The sequence below is a fragment of the Eurosta solidaginis genome, chromosome 1, assembly GCF_040869045.1.
Source record: "Eurosta solidaginis isolate ZX-2024a chromosome 1, ASM4086904v1, whole genome shotgun sequence".
In the NCBI taxonomy this organism is placed as follows: Eukaryota; Metazoa; Arthropoda; class Insecta; order Diptera; family Tephritidae; genus Eurosta; species Eurosta solidaginis.
The window spans coordinates 65,138,976-65,160,629 of NC_090319.1; the positions used below are offsets into that span (position 1 = coordinate 65,138,976).

Consider the following 21,654-nt stretch of genomic DNA (forward strand, 5'->3'; position numbering starts at 1 on the left):
CTTCAAATTTCACCAAATGCTTACGTGTATAGTATATATTGTTGTCTGAAAAAATCATAGAGATCGGTTGTATATATTGTATATATCTCATACATCCGATTGTTCAGATAAGAAACTTTGCGCAATTTCTACCCCATTTTAACAGCTAGAAGCTTCAAATATCACCAAATGCTTACGTGTATAGTATATATTGTTGTGTCAAAAAATTATAGAGATCGGTTATATATATAATATATATATGATGGTATATACAGTATATATATATAGTATATATATATAGTATATATATATATTTTTTTGCGATTTCGGCCCCATTTTAACAGCTAGAAGCTTCAAATTTCACTAAATGCTTACGTGTATAGCATATATTGTTGTCTGAAAAAATCATTGAGATCGGTGGTATATATAGTATATATCTCATACAACCGATTGTTCAGATAAGAAACTTTGCGCAATTTCTGCCTCTTTTTAACAGCTACAAGCTTCAAATTTCACCAAATGTTTACGTATATAGCATATATTTTTGTCTGAAAAAATCATAGAGATCGGTGGCATATATATTATATACTTCATATAAACTCTCATTTTTGCCCCTTTTTTACGGATAGAAGCTTCAAAATTCATAAAATTGCATCAAATAGTTACGTTTACGTCATATATTGTTGAAATACGTGATTCGTAGTCATAGTTTTTACACGCAGACCACAAAAAACCTGAAACTTTGCATCCTCACACAGAGTAACTACCTATTTTTTATTTTATATTTATCTTAAAAATCGTTTGGGTATGTAGATCTGTTCACTATATATTTCTTATCTTATACATCCGATTATTCGGAGATTACGAATGGGATAAGATTATTGTTAAGCCCCATTCATGAAAGGTATGAAGTCTTCGGCACAGCCGAAGACAGTCCCGTCCTTACTTGTTTTACAATGCGTTTGTTCTCTGAGTGTAGCAGTTTAGAAACAGATAAAACTAATTAGTGTACCTTTTGTACTTTTCTGTGTTTATTCATTAAAAATACAAACATTATATCACATGGCCTTTCTCATTTCAATAGCACAATTAAATTGGGCAAATATCTAAACAATTCACAAAGAAATGTTCTTTATCAAAACAGCCAAATATTTGCTTTTTTCCCATTTCCTGAATCTAGAAGTTTCTACTTATATTTTATTGACACAATCCATTAATGTATAAATAGCGCCCACAAAACCGTCTAGATTTTTGACTCCATTATGCACTCAATAAAACAATAATGAGATAATTAAGAATTTGTATTTTGTATGGAACATTGGTTTTATTAAGGGCTTTAATATAGAAAACGTAGCTAGTTATTTCATTAACCCTCTGTGTGAAATTGTTATAGAAATCTCTAAATTTTACGAGTACGGGAAGGATGAACAGACGTCTAAGTCCACAACCAATTAGCGTCTCATTAACACTTTACACAGGACCTTGATTATGTCAGCCAACTTAACTTCGGGCAATGTTGCTGCCAAAACTTGGTCCACTTCTCCCAACTCTGGTTTTGTGGGGGTATAAAATAGACAAATTAACAGTTTGGAAGCAGATAAAACGAATTAGGTATCTTTTGTACTTTTCTGTGTTTATTCATTAAAAATACAAACATTATATCACATGGCCTTTCTCATTTCAATAGCACAATTAAATTGGGCAAATATCTAAACAATTCACGAGAAAATGTTCTTTAGCAAAACAGCCAAATATTTGCTTTGCTCCCATTTCCTGAATCTAGAAGTTTCTACTTATATTTTATTGACACAATCCACTAATGTATAAATAGCGCCCACAAAACCGTCTAGATTTTTGACTCCATTATGCACTCAATAAAACAATAATGAGATAATTAAGAATTTGTATTTTGTATGGAACATTGGTTTTATTAAGGGCTTTAATATAGAAAACGTAGCTAGTTATTTCATTAACCCTCTGTGTGAAATTGTTATAGAAATCTCTAAATTTTACGAATATGGGAAGGATGAACAGACGTCTAAGTCCACAACCAATTACCGTCTCATTAACACTTTACACAGGACTTTGTTTATGTCGACCCACTTAACTTCGAGCAATGTTGTTGCTCGAAACTTGATCCACTGCTTCCAACTCTGGTTTTGTGTGGGTATAAAATAGACAAATTACCAGCTTGGAAACAGATAAAACTAATTAGTGCACCTTTTGTACTTTTCTGTGTTTATTCATTAAAAATACAAACATATCACATGGCCTTTCTTAATTCAATAGCAAAATTAAACTGTGCAAATATATAAACATATAACAATGAAATTTTGTTTTGAAAACAGCCAAATATTTGATTTGTGCCCATTTCCTGAATCTAGAAGTTTCTACTTATTTGTTATTCACACAATCCACTGATGTATAAATAGCGCCCACAAAACTTATCTTGATTTACTCAATATTTAACAAGCATCTCAAAAAGTTATAGTTTAAAATGAGTTTAAGAAATTATTTGGTCCTGTTGGTCGCGCTTAACTTCCCTTTCACCCACACGAATCCGGAATTTCGCGTGGGGGGTAGCAGTTCTAGCAGTCCTGTGGTTACAGAGGATGAATTATATGTGGTGGCAATATATTGTCACGACATGTATATATGCGCTGGATCATTGATCACCTTGGAAAGCGTGGCTACAGATGTAAATTGCATGTTCGCAGTAGAAGCGTCAATGGTCATAGTTAAAGCTGGTGCCGGGCAAGAGCACGTTCGCCAAGGGAAATCTTTTATGATAAATGAAATCGACGGATACGACGGAACGGATATGGAATTAGGTATAATTCAAGTGGAATCTCCCTTTAATCGAGATACGGTTCGAACAATAGGACCTTGCAAAACTGCATTACAACGGGGCATGCAAATGGAAGTTAAGGCATGGTCTTCAAAAAATGCTCATCTTATCCGCTCTACTGTCGACATTATAGCAGAACAGGACCATTGTCGAGCTGAATTCGATTGGCAAATGCGTGTATTTCGCTGCAACACAATTTGTGGACAAGGTGCAAAGGGAATAGAACGTGGAGCACCGGGCGTTGTGGACGGAACTCTTTGTGCTGTGGCATCTCATATACGTACTTCAATTTTATATACAGATATATCTAAGGGAAAATATCCTCATATATATATAGAAAGAAATAGGGGGCCGCCATCAAGAGGGCTAATAAATGATGTCATAAATGTAGGAACGGATAGCACTGAGCATAGAGACACTGTGCATTTAGATAAAAAAGCAACACGCTCAGGAAAAAACTATTAAATTAACGTAGTAGTTTCTATAAACAGTCGTCGTCTTCTCGTGAACTTGAAAACGTAAATTTAAAATATGAGAATTTAAAATATGAAATATTAAAAATATGATATGCTTTTTACAACATTCAAATAAATAATAATTAGTTTTAAAATAAATATATAAATGTGAAAATGTAATACAAACAATGAATTGAAATAAACTATGTTACAAAATTGACAAAATTGTGAAGAATAAAACATTATTTGTGTAAACCCACATAAATGTATGTAATACTTAAATAAATGAATAAATAATTAAATAAATAAATAAATAAATAAAAATGTTTTCGTTTTTCTTTTCCATGAGGAGATGTACCTAAATTATAATTTTTTATTATAGAACTTAAGCTGCTACAATCAAAATACTTCGTGAATTAAAAAATCATTGCGCAAATATTGTTGTAGCAATATCGAAGTATTACATATATGACTGCTGAGTGGAACATCGCCCTATCTCGGCTGAAAGCCTCATTAAAGAACTTGTTGTATAAATGCCCCATCTCACGTCAAAACATTTTAAATTTAGGCAGAGGTAGCGCGTTTTCGAAATGGTGGCTGAGATAGCGTGAAATTCCACTCAGTAGTCGAAATGGCGATGTTCTTATGGTATTATCTAGAAAATGCGATTTAATAAAAAGTTTTGGTTATATTCGTTGAATGAAACTCATAAATTTATTTCTATTTCACCAATTCTGAGTTGACAAAAAAATAAATACATACTTACTAAAACTCATTGAAATACTTATCGCTTTTTATAATATTAAACAAGGTAAAATTGACATCTTTCCAACGTCCTAAGCAAGGCTGCTACGCACAGTCCCTATTGGATGAATTGCAGCCAGGGAATATTTTCGGAGCGGACCCTTCCCCATACCGGATCGCTTCGGGATGTAATAATGGACGTACCACAGCAAGGGGCGTTGTTGTAGCGGACGTTTTTTATTCCCACTCTTAACATTAGATCGCTGAGCCCGCCTTGCTGGACAGGTGGTCGTACGAATAATAATATAACCAAAACTTTTTATTAAATCGCATTTTCTAGATAATACCATAAGAACATCGCCATTTCGACTACTGAGTGGAATTTCACGCTATCTCAGCCACCATTTCGAAAACGCGCTACCTCTGCCTAAATTTAAAATGTTTTGACGTGAGATGGGGCATTTATACAACAAGTTCTTTAATGAGGCTTTCAGCCGAGATAGGGCGATGTTCCACTCAGCAGTCATATATGTAATACTTCGATATTGCTACAACAATATTTGCGCAATGATTTTTTAATTCACGAAGTATTTTGATTGTAGCAGCTTAAGTTCTATAATAAAAAATTATAATTTAGGTACATCTCCTCATGGAAAAGAAAAACGAAAACATTTTTATTTATTTATTTATTTATTTAATTATTTATTCATTTATTTAAGTATTACATACATTTATGTGGGTTTACACAAATAATGTTTTATTCTTCACAATTTTGTCAATTTTGTAACATAGTTTATTTCAATTCATTGTTTGTATTACATTTTCACATTTATATATTTATTTTAAAACTAATTATTATTTATTTGAATGTTGTAAAAAGCATATCATATTTTTAATATTTCATATTTTAAATTCTCATATTTTAAATTTACGTTTTCAAGTTCACGAGAAGACGACGACTGTTTATAGAAACTACTACGTTAATTTAATAGTTTTTTCCTGAGCGTGTTGCTTTTTTATCTAAATGCACAGTGTTTCTATGCTCAGTGCTATCCGTTCCTACATTTATGACATCATTTATTAGCCCTCTTGATGGCGGCCCCCTATTTCTTTCTATATATATATGAGGATATTTTCCCTTAGATATATCTGTATATAAAATTGAAGTACGTATATGAGATGCCACAGCACAAAGAGTTCCGTCCACAACGCCCGGTGCTCCACGTTCTATTCCCTTTGCACCTTGTCCACAAATTGTGTTGCAGCGAAATACACGCATTTGCCAATCGAATTCAGCTCGACAATGGTCCTGTTCTGCTATAATGTCGACAGTAGAGCGGATAAGATGAGCATTTTTTGAAGACCATGCCTTAACTTCCATTTGCATGCCCCGTTGTAATGCAGTTTTGCAAGGTCCTATTGTTCGAACCGTATCTCGATTAAAGGGAGATTCCACTTGAATTATACCTAATTCCATATCCGTTCCGTCGTATCCGTCGATTTCATTTATCATAAAAGATTTCCCTTGGCGAACGTGCTCTTGCCCGGCACCAGCTTTAACTATGACCATTGACGCTTCTACTGCGAACATGCAATTTACATCTGTAGCCACGCTTTCCAAGGTGATCAATGATCCAGCGCATATATACATGTCGTGACAATATATTGCCACCACATATAATTCATCCTCTGTAACCACAGGACTGCTAGAACTGCTACCCCCCACGCGAAATTCCGGATTCGTGTGGGTGAAAGGGAAGTTAAGCGCGACCAACAGGACCAAATAATTTCTTAAACTCATTTTAAACTATAACTTTTTGAGATGCTTGTTAAATATTGAGTAAATCAAGATAAGTTTTGTGGGCGCTATTTATACATCAGTGGATTGTGTGAATAACAAATAAGTAGAAACTTCTAGATTCAGGAAATGGGCACAAATCAAATATTTGGCTGTTTTCAAAACAAAATTTCATTGTTATATGTTTATATATTTGCACAGTTTAATTTTGCTATTGAATTAAGAAAGGCCATGTGATATGTTTGTATTTTTAATGAATAAACACAGAAAAGTACAAAAGGTGCACTAATTAGTTTTATCTGTTTCCAAGCTGGTAATTTGTCTATTTTATACCCACACAAAACCAGAGTTGGAAGCAGTGGATCAAGTTTCGAGCAACAACATTGCTCGAAGTTAAGTGGGTCGACATAAACAAAGTCCTGTGTAAAGTGTTAATGAGACGTTAATTGGTTGTGGACTTAGACGTCTGTTCATCCTTCCCATATTCGTAAAATTTAGAGATTTCTATAACAATTTCACACAGAGGGTTAATGAAATAACTAGCTACGTTTTCTATATTAAAGCCCTTAATAAAACCAATGTTCCATACAAAATACAAATTCTTAATTATCTCATTATTGTTTTATTGAGTGCATAATGGAGTCAAAAATCTAGACGGTTTTGTGGGCGCTATTTATACATTAGTGGATTGTGTCAATAAAATATAAGTAGAAACTTCTAGATTCAGGAAATGGGAGCAAAGCAAATATTTGGCTGTTTTGCTAAAGAACATTTTCTCGTGAATTGTTTAGATATTTGCCCAATTTAATTGTGCTATTGAAATGAGAAAGGCCATGTGATATAACGTTTGTATTTTTAATGAATAAACACAGAAAAGTACAAAAGATACCTAATTCGTTTTATCTGCTTCCAAATTGTTAATTTGTCTATTTTATACCCCCACAAAACCAGAGTTGGGAGAAGTGGACCAAGTTTTGGCAGCAACATTGCCCGAAGTTAAGTTGGCTGACATAATCAAGGTCCTGTGTAAAGTGTTAATGAGACGCTAATTGGTTGTGGACTTAGACGTCTGTTCATCCTTCCCGTACTCGTAAAATTTAGAGATTTCTATAACAATTTCACACAGAGGGTTAATGAAATAACTAGCTACGTTTTCTATATTAAAGCCCTTAATAAAACCAATGTTCCATACAAAATACAAATTCTTAATTATCTCATTATTGTTTTATTGAGTGCATAATGGAGTCAAAAATCTAGACGGTTTTGTGGGCGCTATTTATACATTAATGGATTGTGTCAATAAAATATAAGTAGAAACTTCTAGATTCAGGAAATGGGAACAAAGCAAATATTTGGCTGTTTTGATAAAGAACATTTCTTTGTGAATTGTTTAGATATTTGCCCAATTTAATTGTGCTATTGAAATGAGAAAGGCCATGTGATATAATGTTTGTATTTTTAATGAATAAACACAGAAAAGTACAAAAGGTACACTAATTAGTTTTATCTGTTTCTAAACTGCTACACTCAGAGAACAAACGCATTGTAAAACAAGTAAGGACGGGACTGTCTTCGGCTGTGCCGAAGACTTCATACCTTTCATGAATGGGGCTTAACAATAATCTTATCCCATTCGTAATCTCCGAATAATCGGATGTATAAGATAAGAAATATATAGTGAACAGATCTACATACCCAAACGATTTTTAAGATAAATATAAAATAAAAAATAGGTAGTTACTCTGTGTGAGGATGCAAAGTTTCAGGTTTTTTGTGGTCTGCGTGTAAAAACTATGACTACGAATCACGTATTTCAACAATATATGACGTAAACGTAACTATTTGATGCAATTTTATGAATTTTGTAAAAAAGGGGCAAAAATGAGAGTTTATATGAAGTATATAATATATATGCCACCGATCTCTATGATTTTTTCAGACAAAAATATATGCTATATACGTAAACATTTGGTGAAATTTGAAGCTTGTAGCTGTTAAAAAGAGGCAGAAATTGCGCAAAGTTTCTTATCTGAACAATCGGTTGTATGAGATATATACTATATATACCACCGATCTCAATGATTTTTTCAGACAACAATATATACTATACACGTAAGCATTTGGTGATATTTGAAGCTAATAGCTGTTAAAATGGGGTAGAAATTGCGCAAAGTTTCTTATCTGAACAATCGGATGTATGAGATATATACTATATATACAACCGATCTCTATGATTTTTTCAGACAACAATATATACTATACACGTAAGCATTCGGTGAAATTTGAAGCTTCTAGCTGTTAAAATGGGGCTAAAATTGCGAAAATATGTATATATACTATATATATATACTATATATACCACCGATCTGTATGATTTTTTCAGACAACAATGTATGCTATATACGTAAGCATTCGTTGAAATTTGAAGCCTCTAGCTCTTAAAATAGGGCAGCAATTACGAAAAGTTTCTTATCTGAACAATCGGTTGTATGAGATATATACTATATATACAACCGATCTCTATGATTTTTTCAGACAACAATATATGCCATATACGTAAGCATTCGGTGAAGATTGAAGCTTCTAGCTGTTAAAATGGGGCTAAAATTGCGAAAATATGTATATACACTATATATATATACTATATGTACCACCGATCTGTATGATTTTTTCAGACAAAAATGTATGCTATATACGTAAGCATTCGTTGAAATTTGAAGCCTCTAGCTCTTAAAATAGGGCAGCAATTACGAAAAGTTTCTTATCTGAACAATCGGTTGTGGGGGATATATACTATAAATACGACCGATCTCATCAATTTTTTCAGGCAACAATATGTGCAATATACGAAATTATATGGTGAAGTTTGAAGCTTCAATCTGTTAAATTGAGTAAGATATTACAAAAATCCTCTTTTTCTGAAAAATCGGTTGTATGGAGGATATATGCTATAGTGGTCCGATCCGGCCGGTTCCGACAAATGTCTAATCGGACACCCAAATACACCCGCTCACCAAATTGTATCAAGATATCTCAAAAATTGAGGGAATAGTGTGCATACAAACAGACAGACGGACAGACGGACAGACGGACATGGCTAAATCAACTCAGCTCTTCAACCTGATTATTTCGATATACTTAATGGTGGGTCTATCTATTTTCCTTTAAGGACTTACAATTTTGGGTTTTGTGACGAAATTAATATACCATTTCATTTTCATGAAAGGTATAAAAATAGGTAGGTACTTTGTGTGAGGATGCAAAGCTTCAGGTTTTTTGTGGTCTGAATGTAAAAACTATGACTACGAAACACGTATTTCAAAAATATATGACGTAAACGTAACTATTTGATGAAATTTGATGAATTTTGAAGCTTCTATCCGTAAAAAAGGGGCAAAAATTAGAGTTTATATGAAGTATATAATATATATGCCACCGATCTCTATGATTTTTTCAGACAAAAATATATGCTATATACGTAAGCATTTGGTGAAATTTGAAGCTTGTAGCTGTTAAAAAGGGGCAGAAATTGCGCAAAGTTTCTTATCTGAACAATCGGTTGTATGAGATATATACTATATATACCACCGATCTCAATGATTTTTTCAGACAACAATATATACTATACACGTAAGCAATCGGTGATATTTGAAGCTTATAGCTGTTAAAATGGGGTAGAAATTGCGCAAAGTTTCTTACCTGAACAATCGGTTGTATGAGATATATACTATATATACAACCGATCTCTATGATTTTTTCAGACAATAATATATGCCATATACGTAAGCATTCGGTGAAATTTGAAGCTTCTAGCTCTTAAAATAGGGCAGCAATTACGAAAAGTTTCTTATCTGAACAATCGGTTGTGGGGGATATATACTATATATACGACCGATCTCATTATTTTTTCAGGCAACAATATGTGCAATATACGAAATTATATGGTGAAGTTTGAAGCTTCAATCTGTTAAATTGAGTGAGATATTACAAAAATCCTCTTTTTCTGAAAAATCGGTTGTATGGAGGATATATGCTATAGTGGTCCGATCCGGCCGGTTCCGACAAATGTCTAATCGGACACCCAAATACACCCGCTCCCCAAATTTTATCAATATATCTCAAAAATTGAGGGGCTAGTTTGCATACAAACAGACAGACGGACATGGCTAAATCAACTCAGCTCTTCAACCTGATTATTTCGGTATACTTAATGGTGGGTCTATCTATTTTCCTTTCAGGACTTACAATTTTGTGTTTTGTGACGAAATTAATATACCATTTCATTTTCATGAAAGGTATAACAAGTAAGGAAGTTTAAGTTCTGGTGAAACCGAACATTACATACCCAGCTGTACACTTGAAATGCTGTTGTTTGTTTTGTGTGCTTAATAGTGTTACAAGGCTGCGCAATAATACATATACATATGGTTCTATTATGAACTACCTTTTCTTCGAGCTATGGCTCCCGAAACATAGAAAATTGCTTAGTCATAAAAGGGGCGGTGCCACGCCCATTTTCAAAATTTTAGTATTTTCCAATTTAATGTTATAATTCAATTTAAAAGGTAAAATTCTATTGATACAAAGCTTCTTTTCGCTAAGATATATCTTATTTTATTCGTCTACGACCCTTTTAAAAATCTTTTATATAAAAGTGGGCGCGGTCCTTAACCGATTTCGTTAACTTTTCTTCAAATCATTCCTTATAGTAAAGGCAACCTCTCTGCCGAATTTTGTTACGATAGGTTTAACGATTTTTGATGTATGCTTAATAATATTTGTAAAATTGATTTTATCACAAGTTGGCGGTATCACGCCCGTTTAAAAATTTTTTTTTTTTTTTTTTTAATTTTTATCAAGAGTCGCAATATCAGTCCACACGTCAAATTTCAACATTCTAGGTTTATTATTTATTAAATAATCAGGTTTTTTGTGTTTTCCAAAATATTATATATATAAAAAGTGGGCGTGGTTATCATCCGATTTCGCTCTTTTTCAATACCTTCTTCTCTTCTGGGCCCTAATAAGCTCGTGTACCAAATTTGGTGAAGATATCTCAATATTTACTCAAGTTATCGTGTTAACGGACAGACGGACGGACGGCTCAATCAAATTTTCTTTTCGATACTGAGATTTTGATATATGGAAGTCTATATCTATCTCGATTCCTTTATACCTGTACAACCAACCGTTATCCAATCAAAGTTATAATACCCTGTGTACAAGTACAGCTGGGTATAATTAAGTACGATCATACTTAATCCTACAATGCTCAATTTTAACTAAAACAATGTTGTTTTAACTATGAAGAACCTTCAATTAAAATTAGCAATTTTGATTTAAAAATGCATTTTTAATTCAAGGTTAGGTTAGGTTAAGACGGCGTGCGTGGGCGATACCCACACTTCCACTTGGAGACATTTTTTGTCCATTGTGAGTGCCCTCAGTAAGTACAGGGTGGCGCCAAGTTCGTTTAGCCCCATTATCTCCTAGCGGTCCTCAACGAACCACTTCCTTTCCCTGATGAACCCAAGAAGAAGCGAGAAGTCCACCTTCCCAACCTCTGCCAGGCTGTCGAAGAAGCGAGCGCCCAGAAATCTGAGCCTTTTTTTTTGAAGCCACGGGCATCGGCAGAGAAAGTGGTAGATCGACTCCTCTTCCTCCTCATCCTGACAGCTTCTGCAGAGGGAGCTTGTTGGTATTCGCCACCGTCGGAGCATTGGTGCGATAGCACAATGACCTGTGATGACACCCCTAAGTATCCTCACCGCAGATTTGTTCAGTTTTTAATTCAAAGTTGTAGTCATCTTAAATTAAGGTTGAGCTATTTTGATTTCCAGGTGCGCAATCTTAGATCAAGTAGAACGTGCTTGATTTAACATTGCCATGCTTAAGCTTACTATGTTTTGGCTAACGGGGCATTCTGTGCAATTTTCATTCAATAACACGACAGCAAACCATACGGAGTAAAATATTTTAATTATTTAATATTTGAATATCAAAATGGAAGAAATACAATATATTGATAACATTGTATACATAAGTGAAGTACTGTAAATTCATACCCAAAATTTGGTCGCTGAGGAAAGCGTAATAAGTGAAGATGACCAAAAATTGACAAGGCTACTTAAGGAAATCGACTTGGGGGACGTTGGCAACTATTTGAAAGGTAAATTAGATATATTTTAAGGCTGTACTAATCACTTTATGTATATTTTTAATATGTTCTAATTGTATAGCGGCACAGATAACATATAGAAGCCTCAACTACAAATTACCCTAGAACTGAAATTATTCTGGCTTGCTTTCCGTAAAGTTAATTGCTTCAGTCCTTTCAGGCCGTTAAACATACGACCCTCAAGTAAAGCCATAGAAAATTTGTACTTTTGAAAATTGGAATCCCTCAAGTTAATACAAGCTGCAAAAGCTGAACCCAGGCTCTGTTAGTCTGAATATTGACTTCTTAACAAAAGAGCACGCTCTTGATGTGATTCAATATCGCAGACTCTCACCAGGTGCTAATTCAATGAACTCTTAAACTAAATATAAAACGAATAAAGAGAAATAATGCTCTTGTAATACAACCCTTAAGCGAAATTTGTCTACTCTTTACGTTTATATGCAATTTCAGCTCCTATGATGAAAATCTTTCAAAACTCAAAGGGATAACCTCCAACCTTATTATTCTAGTTACAGCCAAGTAACTGACAGCTGGGTGTTATTTAAGTGGATCGTTTTAAGCAAAAAGTCAGCTCCGGCCAGTTGTAATATAATACTGCTCTCAGTTATTCCAGTTTCATCAACAATTCACGATGTGACTTGCTTCAAATGAATGAGTCAACCAACCACAGTCTATAAGGTTTTCAATATTTTTCACACACCTTTCGTTTGTTGACCTTTGTGTTGTTGGCGCGTGCATTTCATGGAAAATTTTGGTCTTTGCTAGCAAAATATTGATAACAAGTGAGTTGAAAAACACGCGACATGAGTGAGATTGACAGCAAAAGGTGTGATGTATAAAAGAAATGAAAGTACGTATATATGCACGTATGTACAACTCAACTCTTTCGACCGCTTTCATTTAATCAGCTGATCAAAGATGGCAATCTTTGCGAAATTGTTGAAATTTGATGTAGGTCACTCGCAGCGAGAAGCTGATGAAATCCATCTAAAGCTTGTTGATTTCGGTGTTGCTTGTAAGAAACGTATGATGCAATTGTTTTGTTTGTTGTTTGATATATGAGCTTAAGCATTTGCTAGTTATTTTGATATGCTGTTGATTCCTTTGGTGACTTAATTTAAAATGGGCCTGTTAAAAATACACACAACTCCCTGAGGAAGACTTGGGAGCATCGAAACGCGTTGGAGGATAAAAGGCTTTTATGCAATCTTCAGTTTAACTACTTATTTTGATTACTAATACAAAATTGTAAAACGTAGGAGCATTTCCCACTTAGTCAGCCAATCAAACATTACCTTTAAAAGTAAGAAAGAGTCAAGCTGTCAAAACCACATTATTTGCAAACAAAATTTAATCCAGATATACCCAATGTCCTGTATATAGTCCACCTACTCAGTTGTTTACATAAAGAGTAACGGACTGTCGAGAACCTCTAATTTTACTCCTTTGGTTAGTTTTTGTCTCTACCATGCTGACGACAGTTCGTTTTTGTTAGTTTTCTCTACCATTTCTGCGAAATTAATTTACAAATTTGTGCTTTTTTCAAAATGTCGGAATTTCTCGCTACCTTTGCGTGGTAAGGAAAAATTAGCTAATTCAAATATAAGAAATCAATCTTTTTTGTCGTAGTTCGTATATTTGAAATATTCGTCCACTGTGATGTATATAGAAAACTTTTGTTGGTGTTATAGTGAAGTTGTTTTATTAGCATCAAATTTGGTGTCCTACATGTAGGACATTGGGCACATATTATACTACATATACATTTTTTAGGGGATTTTCTCTACATGAGCTTTGACCATTTTTGAAGATGATAGTACAGATTTTGATACCATAGCACTATTCCCACCAACAAATGCAAAAGCAGACGTTACCGACAAGGATTCCGGCGAGGAAGATAATGTTGATATAAATAATTTACCAGCTTCGCAAATGAATAGCGGCTTTGAAGTATTTTCGAAATACAATGTGCATGATGAGTGGGATTCTGATGATGACATACCATTTTCTGAAGTAGAAAAGTTTCTCCCGAAGAAAAAGATTCTTAAAAAAAGAAAACAATATTTCTTCGTGAAGGGAGAAGTTTTTAGCGCAGATGCTGAGTTTATAAACACTGATGAAGTTCTCGATTTAGTTGAGTATTCACCTAGCTCTTTTTTACTCAATATTTGACGATGAGTTATTTCAAATATTGACAAGAGAGACAAATAGGTATGCAGCTCAAAGAAATAGAACATTCCAGGTGGATATATTTCAAATGAAATATTTCATTGGAGTACTGCTTATTAGTGGATACATTCCAATCCCCAGAAGAAGAATGTTCTGGGAACGCCCGAAAGATTGCAGCAACGAACTGGTTTGTGAAGCTATATCAAGACAAAAACAAATTCGAGTTCATAGTCTCCAACATCCATTGTAATGATAACAATTCTTTAGACGAGTCTAACAAATTTTCCAAAGTAAGACCATTGTTTACACACTTGAATAAAAATTTTATGGAAGCTGCCTTATGAAGAAAATCATAGCGTAGATGAAGTCATGGTTCCTTACAACAACATAATATTCATAATATTCATACAGTGGAACGTCAATAATATCGTGACCTTTTGTTCCAATGCAATCGGAGTGAATCCCACAAATTTAACCACGCGTTACTCCCAAAAGGAAAAGAAATACATACAAGTTGAACAACCGTGTGTCGTAAAAAATTATAATAAGAGCATGGGAGGGATTGACCGTTCAGACCAAAATATTAGTCTTTACCGCACTGCCATAAGAGGTAAGAAATGGTATTTTCCCCTCAAAACTCATTGTGTGGATATGGCTGTTCAAAATGCCTGGCAGATACATAAACATAATGGTGGAACAATGGATCAATTTTATTTCAGAAGAAGTATTGCGACAACTTTGCTCACCCAAAGTAAAAGGGGTAATGTCTATCAAAAAGGACATCCTTCACAAAGTTCCATCGACGATTTGCGGTATGATCGAATGGATCATTTGGTAATTCCACAAGATAAACAAACCAGGTGTGGCGCATGCCATCAAAAGGCAACAACAAGGTGCGAAAAATGTAATATTGGAGTACATGTCAAATGTTTTGTTACATATCACAGGAAATAATTTAAATGATGTCATAGTATACCATGTGTTCAATGTCCTATATATAGGACGGCTCTAAAATCCAACTTACAAAATAAATTTTGTTTAAATCATTATCAGTTCGTCTTTTCATTGTCATTTCAATGGGGAATAATACAAAATCACGATGGAAAATTTCCTGTACAATGAATGGGCATATCTGGGTTAAATCAAGTTGAAGGCAGCACTATGTATATATGTAAGCGGTAGTGGTGCGATCGGTGCAGATTGTAGAGTTATCTACTTGTAACAAATATACTTGTTATATTTTAAATTTATTTTTTTTATATTATTTATTTTTTATTATTAAAAAATTAAAATATTTTAAGTCATCAAAAATATCTTTTAAAAAAATAAAGTTTAAAATATATTAAACAAAATTAAATAGAAAATTATTATTTTCTGTATTGGCGATTCTACCACGGACCGAAATTTATATAAGTCTATATGTGATACAATTGCTGAATGTGGCGCTTTGCGTATCGCAGAGCTACTGACCAATACAATACCACAAATAGAAGTGCAGCTAAACTATCTCTGGTTTCAGCAAATGTACATACGATCCTGCCACAAATTCACTTGAAGAACATACCGATACTTTAAACACGACGCTACGCATTCCCGTCAAATATTGACATGTCAATAAGGATTCATTAATGAAACAATTGGATGAAGAATTAGAATTGGAACAGATTCAAATTAGGCAAGATCAACAACAACAACAAGCTGAACAACAACAAGTACAATTACAACTGCATATGCAACAACATCAAACGTCAGCGATCTCAATACATGATAGTAAAATTATTTATGCACAAACCCCACCTTCCTCATTCAATTCTCTGTCTTTTTTTGTTAGTGATGGCGGCGGTATTGGTACAAATCTCAATAACAATCAAAACCAATGGCAACCATAATAAAGAAAATGTGTAATATGAATACTAATACCAATATTGAATATTATTGTCCTCAATTTGTATGCATAATGAAAGCTTCCATCGTTAATTACAGGCGCTCACTATTTTTAGAAGCATAAAAAAGCAAAAATAATTAAACGTTTTGTGTCTAGCTTTTGTGATGTATGTATGTAATGAAGTTCTATTATATTAAGATAAATAAGTCTTCTGACAATGAGAGTGATGATCGTGGGTGTATGTAAAATGCTTACAAGTAATACTACCTTTCCATCCAAACTGACTCGTAATAATAAATGTTTAATCTGTTAAATACAACTTTATGTTAACTCAGATACAACGATAATATCTCAAGTTAAAAGAAAATGCTGCACATCTAAATGTGATGATAAAAAAAAAAACGTTCTTTCCTAAATCTTTTGTTAAACCATTATACAAACAAGACATCAAGTTATCTTATTTCAATACGTATTATTGATGACATCACTAAAAATATAAAATGTTATTAAATTTTTTTTAAAATTAAAGTAATATTAAGTATGTTTTAATTGTGTAAACTTCTTCTCCAGTACATAAATAAATACATTTATCAATTATGTATACAAGAACTTTCACAACAACAAATATTCTAACTCAAAATATAAACAATAACCTCATTTTCAATTCTAAAACAACAACAAAAATATGCAGAAAAAAGAAATAACTTAAAATTTTTAAAATTAAACTTATTACTAGAATCAATTTTAAAAATCACAAGAGATTTCTTACAATAATTTATGAAATTATTAAAATCATATTTAAAACTCAATATTAAAATCATTACCATGACACGAATAAATAACAATTTCATATCACCCTCAAACAAATAAAGGAATCAAGTTTTCATTCCACATCAACAACTTGGACATACATTATGCTGAGTACAATTATATATTGAATTTATATTCTGCATAATACAAGTTTTTAATTTTTGAATGATTGTGCACACAAAGTTGCCACCTACTATCATTCAACCTTATTCTAAGTTCTTCAAACGTATCATTATAATTGACAATATTTCACAAACAGCTATTAAGATATTTTAAACCTTTAACAATATAGCAATAACAAAACCAAATATTAGTATACTTATAAATATTAATACAATAAATAAATAATAACAACACTTACCATTTAAAAAATAAAATGAGCTATTAAGTGCATCGAATCATCAAAAGATTGAGAACTTACATCAATACCAACGTAAACTTAACACAATTATATAAACACTTTCTGACAATTAAAAACAAAAAAATTACAATATATTTACAACACTAAATTCAAAAATTTTTCAAACCGCAACACAAAATTCTTACAGTAATAAATGTACACCGCAAATTAACACTAAAAAAAATAAAACCGTTTAATAAATTTTTCGTTTCTCTGGAGGAGGAGTATATGTAGAGTTATCTACTTGTAACAAATATACTTGTTATATTTTAAATTTATTCTTATTATATTTTTTATTTTTTATTATTAAAAAATTAAAATATTTTAAGTCATCAAATATATCTTTTAAAAAAATAAAGTTTAAAATATATTAATCAAAATTAAATAGAAAATTATTATTTTCTATACAGACATATGACTCTTTTGAATAGTGAGACTATATTCAATATCAAATTGCAGATATACATAACTGCAAGTGTTGGTACCTCTCGAGCTTGTAACACTTAGCTTAGTAACTTGATTGATCTTTCACTTATGAGCAAAACTGAGGTACCGAAGTTTGTAAGTAGATTCAAGCTTTAAAGTAGGAATGACACACAAATCTGCCTAACGGCTCCAAAGGGACTGAGAAGTGAAGCTCACAATCTACTCGCACTACCCGTATATGTCTACGCCATTTAAACATTTTTTTTCGACAGCCAAACAATAAAACCTCATCGGAATTATAAATCAAGGCCGAGTTTCGTAAGCTAGAAACCGAGGTTCGAGGTCTATATGAATGGTCGGCAGTAAAAACGGGATGTATTTAATAAAAGCGAAGCTTCTGAACATATCCGTAAAAGTTCGGTAAAAGAAACAAGTAAGGAAGGTTAAGTTCGGGTGTAGCCGAACATTACATACTCAGTTGAGAGCTATGGTGACAACATAAGGGAAAATAACCATGTAGGAAAATGAACCGAGGGAAACCCTGGAATGTGTTTGTATGATATGTGTATCAAATGAAAGGTATTACAGTGTATTTTATGAAGGAGTGGGCCATAGTTCTATAGGTGGACGCCATTTAGGGATATCGCCATAAGGGTGGATCAGGGTTGATTCTAGAATTTGTTTGTACAATATGGGTATCAAATGAAAGGTGTTAAAGAGTGTTTTATCAGGGAGTGGGCCATAGTTCTATAGGTGGACGCCATTTAGGGATATAGCCATAAAGGTGGATCAGGGTTGACTCTAGAATGCGTTTGTACGATATGGGTATAAAATGAAAGGTGTTAATGATTATTTTAAAAGGGAGTAATCCTTAGTTCCATAGGTGGACGCCGTTTCGAGATATCGCCATAAAGGTGGACCAGGGGTGACCCTAGAATTTGTTTGTATAATATGGGTATCAAAAGAAAGGTGTTAATGAGTATTTTAAAAGGGAGTAATCCTTAGTTCCATAGGTGGACGCCGTTTCGAGATATCGCCACAAAGGTGGACCAGGGGTGAACCTAGAATTTGTTTGTACAATATGGGTATCAAAAGAAAGGTGTCAATGAGTATTTTAAAAGGGAGTGATGCTTAGTTCCACAGGTGGACGCCGTTTCGAGATATCGCCATAAAGGTGGACCAGGTGTGACCCTAGAATGCGTTTGTACAATATGGGTATCAAATGAAAGGTTTTAGTGAGTATTTTTAAAAGGGAGTGGGCCTTCGTTCTATAGGTGTTCGCCTTTTCGAGATATCGCTATAAAGGTGGACGAGGGGTGACTTTAGAATATGTTTGTACGATATGGGTATCAAATTAAAGGTGTAAATGAGTATTTTAAAAGGGCGTGGGGCTTAGTTCTATAGGTGGACGCCTTTTCGAGATATCGCCTTAAAGGTGGACCAGGGGTGACTCTAGAATGAGTTTGTACGATATGGGTATCAAATTAAAGGTATTAATGAGAGTTTTAAAAGTGAGTGGTGGTAGTTGTATATGTGAAGGCGTTTTCCAGATATCGACCAAAATGTGGACCAGGGTGACCCAGAACATCATCTGTTGGATACCGCTAATTTATTTATATATGTAATACCTGCCAAGATTTTAAGGGTTTTTTATTTCGCCCTGCAGAACTTTTTCATTTTCTTCTACCTAATATGGTAGGTGTCACAACCATTTTATAAAGTTTTTTCTAAAGTTATATTTCGCGTCAATAAAACAATCCAATTACCTTACCATGTTTCATCCCTTTTTTGGTATTTGGTATAGAATTATGGTATTTTTTTCATTTTTCGTAATTTTCGATATCGAAAAAGTGGGCGTGGTCATAGTCGGATTTCGTTCATTTTTCATACCAAGATAAAGTGAGTTCAAGTAAGCACGTGAACTAAGTTCATTAAAGATATGTCGATTTTTGCTCAATTTATCGTGTTAACGGCCATGCGGAAAGACAGACGGACGACCGTGTATAAAAACTGGGCGTGGCATCAACCGATTTCGCCCATTTTCACAGAAAACAGTTAGCGTCATAAAATCTATGCCCCTACCAAATTTCAAAAGGATTGGTTAATTTTTGTTCGACTTATAGCGTTAAAAGTATCCTAGACAAATTAAATGAAAAAGGGCGGAGCCACGCCCATTTTGAAATTTTCTTTTATTTTTGTATTTTGTTGCACCATATCATTACTGGAGTTGAATGTTGACATAATTTACTTATATACTGTAAAGATATTAACTTTTCTTTTAAAATTTGAATTAAAAAAAAATTTTTTTTTAAAAAGTGGGCGTGGTCATTCTCCGATTTTGCTAATTTTTATAGTAATAAGCGTAATGTTCCTGCCAAATTTCATCATGATATCTTCAACGACTGCCAAATTACAGCTTGCAAAAATTGTAAATTACCTTCTTTTAAAAGTGGGCGGTGCCACGCCCATTGTCCAAAATTTTACTAGTTTTCTATTCTGCGGCATAAGCTAAACTCATCTACCAAGTTTCGTCGCTTTACTTGTCTTTAGTAATGACTTATCGCACTTTTTCGGTTTTTCGAAATTTTCGATATCGAAAAAGTGGGCGTGGTTATAGTCCGATATCGTTCATTCTAAATAGCGATCTGAGATGAGTGCTCAGGAACCTACATACCAAATTTCATCAAGATACCTCAAAATTTACTCAAGTTATCGTGTTAACGGACGGACAGACGGACGGACATGGCTCAATCAAATTTTTTTTCGATCCTGATTAATTTGATATATGGAAGTCTATATCTATCTCGATTCCTTTATATATGTACAACCAACCGTTATCCAATCAAACTTAATATACTCTGTGAGCTCTGCTCAACTGAGTATAAAAAGGGCGACAAAAATGGGACTTTTGGGGTTTTCCATTAAAATGGGGGCACTACGATTCATACAATAAAGAAAAGACATACCAGATCATTCAATTAAAGATGAATACATCATGTTATTCAGGAAAGGGGGAATGCCACTACTTCGAGATTGCTTAGTGAACATGAATTCCAAGATTATTATACTCAGCTGAGCAGAGCTCACAGAGTATATTAACTTTGTTCGCATAACGGTAATCCGTAACGGCATAAACTAATCGAGATAGATATAGACTTCTATATATCAAAATGATCTGGGTGAAAAAAGATATTCATTTAGCCATGTCCGTCCATCCGTCCGTCCGTCTGTAAACACGATAGCTTGAGTAAATTTTGAGGTATCTTGATTAAATTTGGTATGTAGGTTCCTGGGTGCTCATCTCAGATCGCTATTTAAAATGAACGAAATCGGACCACAACCACGCCCACTTTTTCGATATCGAAAATTTAGAAAAATCGAAAAAGTGCGATAATTCATTACCAAATACGGATTAAGCGATGAAACTTGATAAGTTAGTTGAACTTATGACGCAGAATAGAAAATTAGTAAATTTTTGGACAATGGGCGTGGCACCGCCTACTTTTAAAAGAAGGTAGTTTAAAAGTTTTGCAAGCTGTAATTTCGCAGTCGTTGAATATATCATGATGAAATTTGGCAGGAACGTTACTCCTATTACTGTATGTGTACTAAATAAAAATTAGCAAAATCGGATAACGAACACGCCCACTTTTAAAAAAAATTGTTTAAAGTCAAATTTTAACAAAAAATTTAAAATTTTTACAGTATATAAGTAAATTATGCCAACATTCAACTCCAGTAATGATATGGTGCAACAAAATGCAAAAATAAAAGAAAATTTCAAAGTGGGCGTGGCTCTGCCCTTTTTCATTTAATTCGTCTAGAATACTTTTAAGGCCATAAGTCGAACAAAAATTTACCAATCCTTTTGAAATTTGGTAGGTGCATAAATTCTATGACGATAACTCTTTTCTGTGAAAATGGGCAAAATCGGTTAAAGCCACGCCCAGTTTTTATGC

General features: G+C 33.5%; 1 protein-coding gene across 2 annotated transcripts in view; it reads left to right on the top strand.

The window, feature by feature from the left end:
* LOC137234031 (uncharacterized) overlaps nucleotides 1-21,654 on the top strand; it is a 199,263-nt gene that overhangs the window by 14,922 nt on the left and 162,687 nt on the right. The window contains exon 3 of one of the 2 annotated variants that reach the window (XR_010947663.1): nucleotides 11,778-11,993. The exons of the other annotated variant lie outside the window; for it this stretch is intronic. The gene's annotated coding sequence lies outside the window, so the exon portion shown is untranslated. The remainder of the gene's footprint in view (nucleotides 1-11,777; nucleotides 11,994-21,654) is intronic. 2 annotated transcript variants of the gene reach the window in all.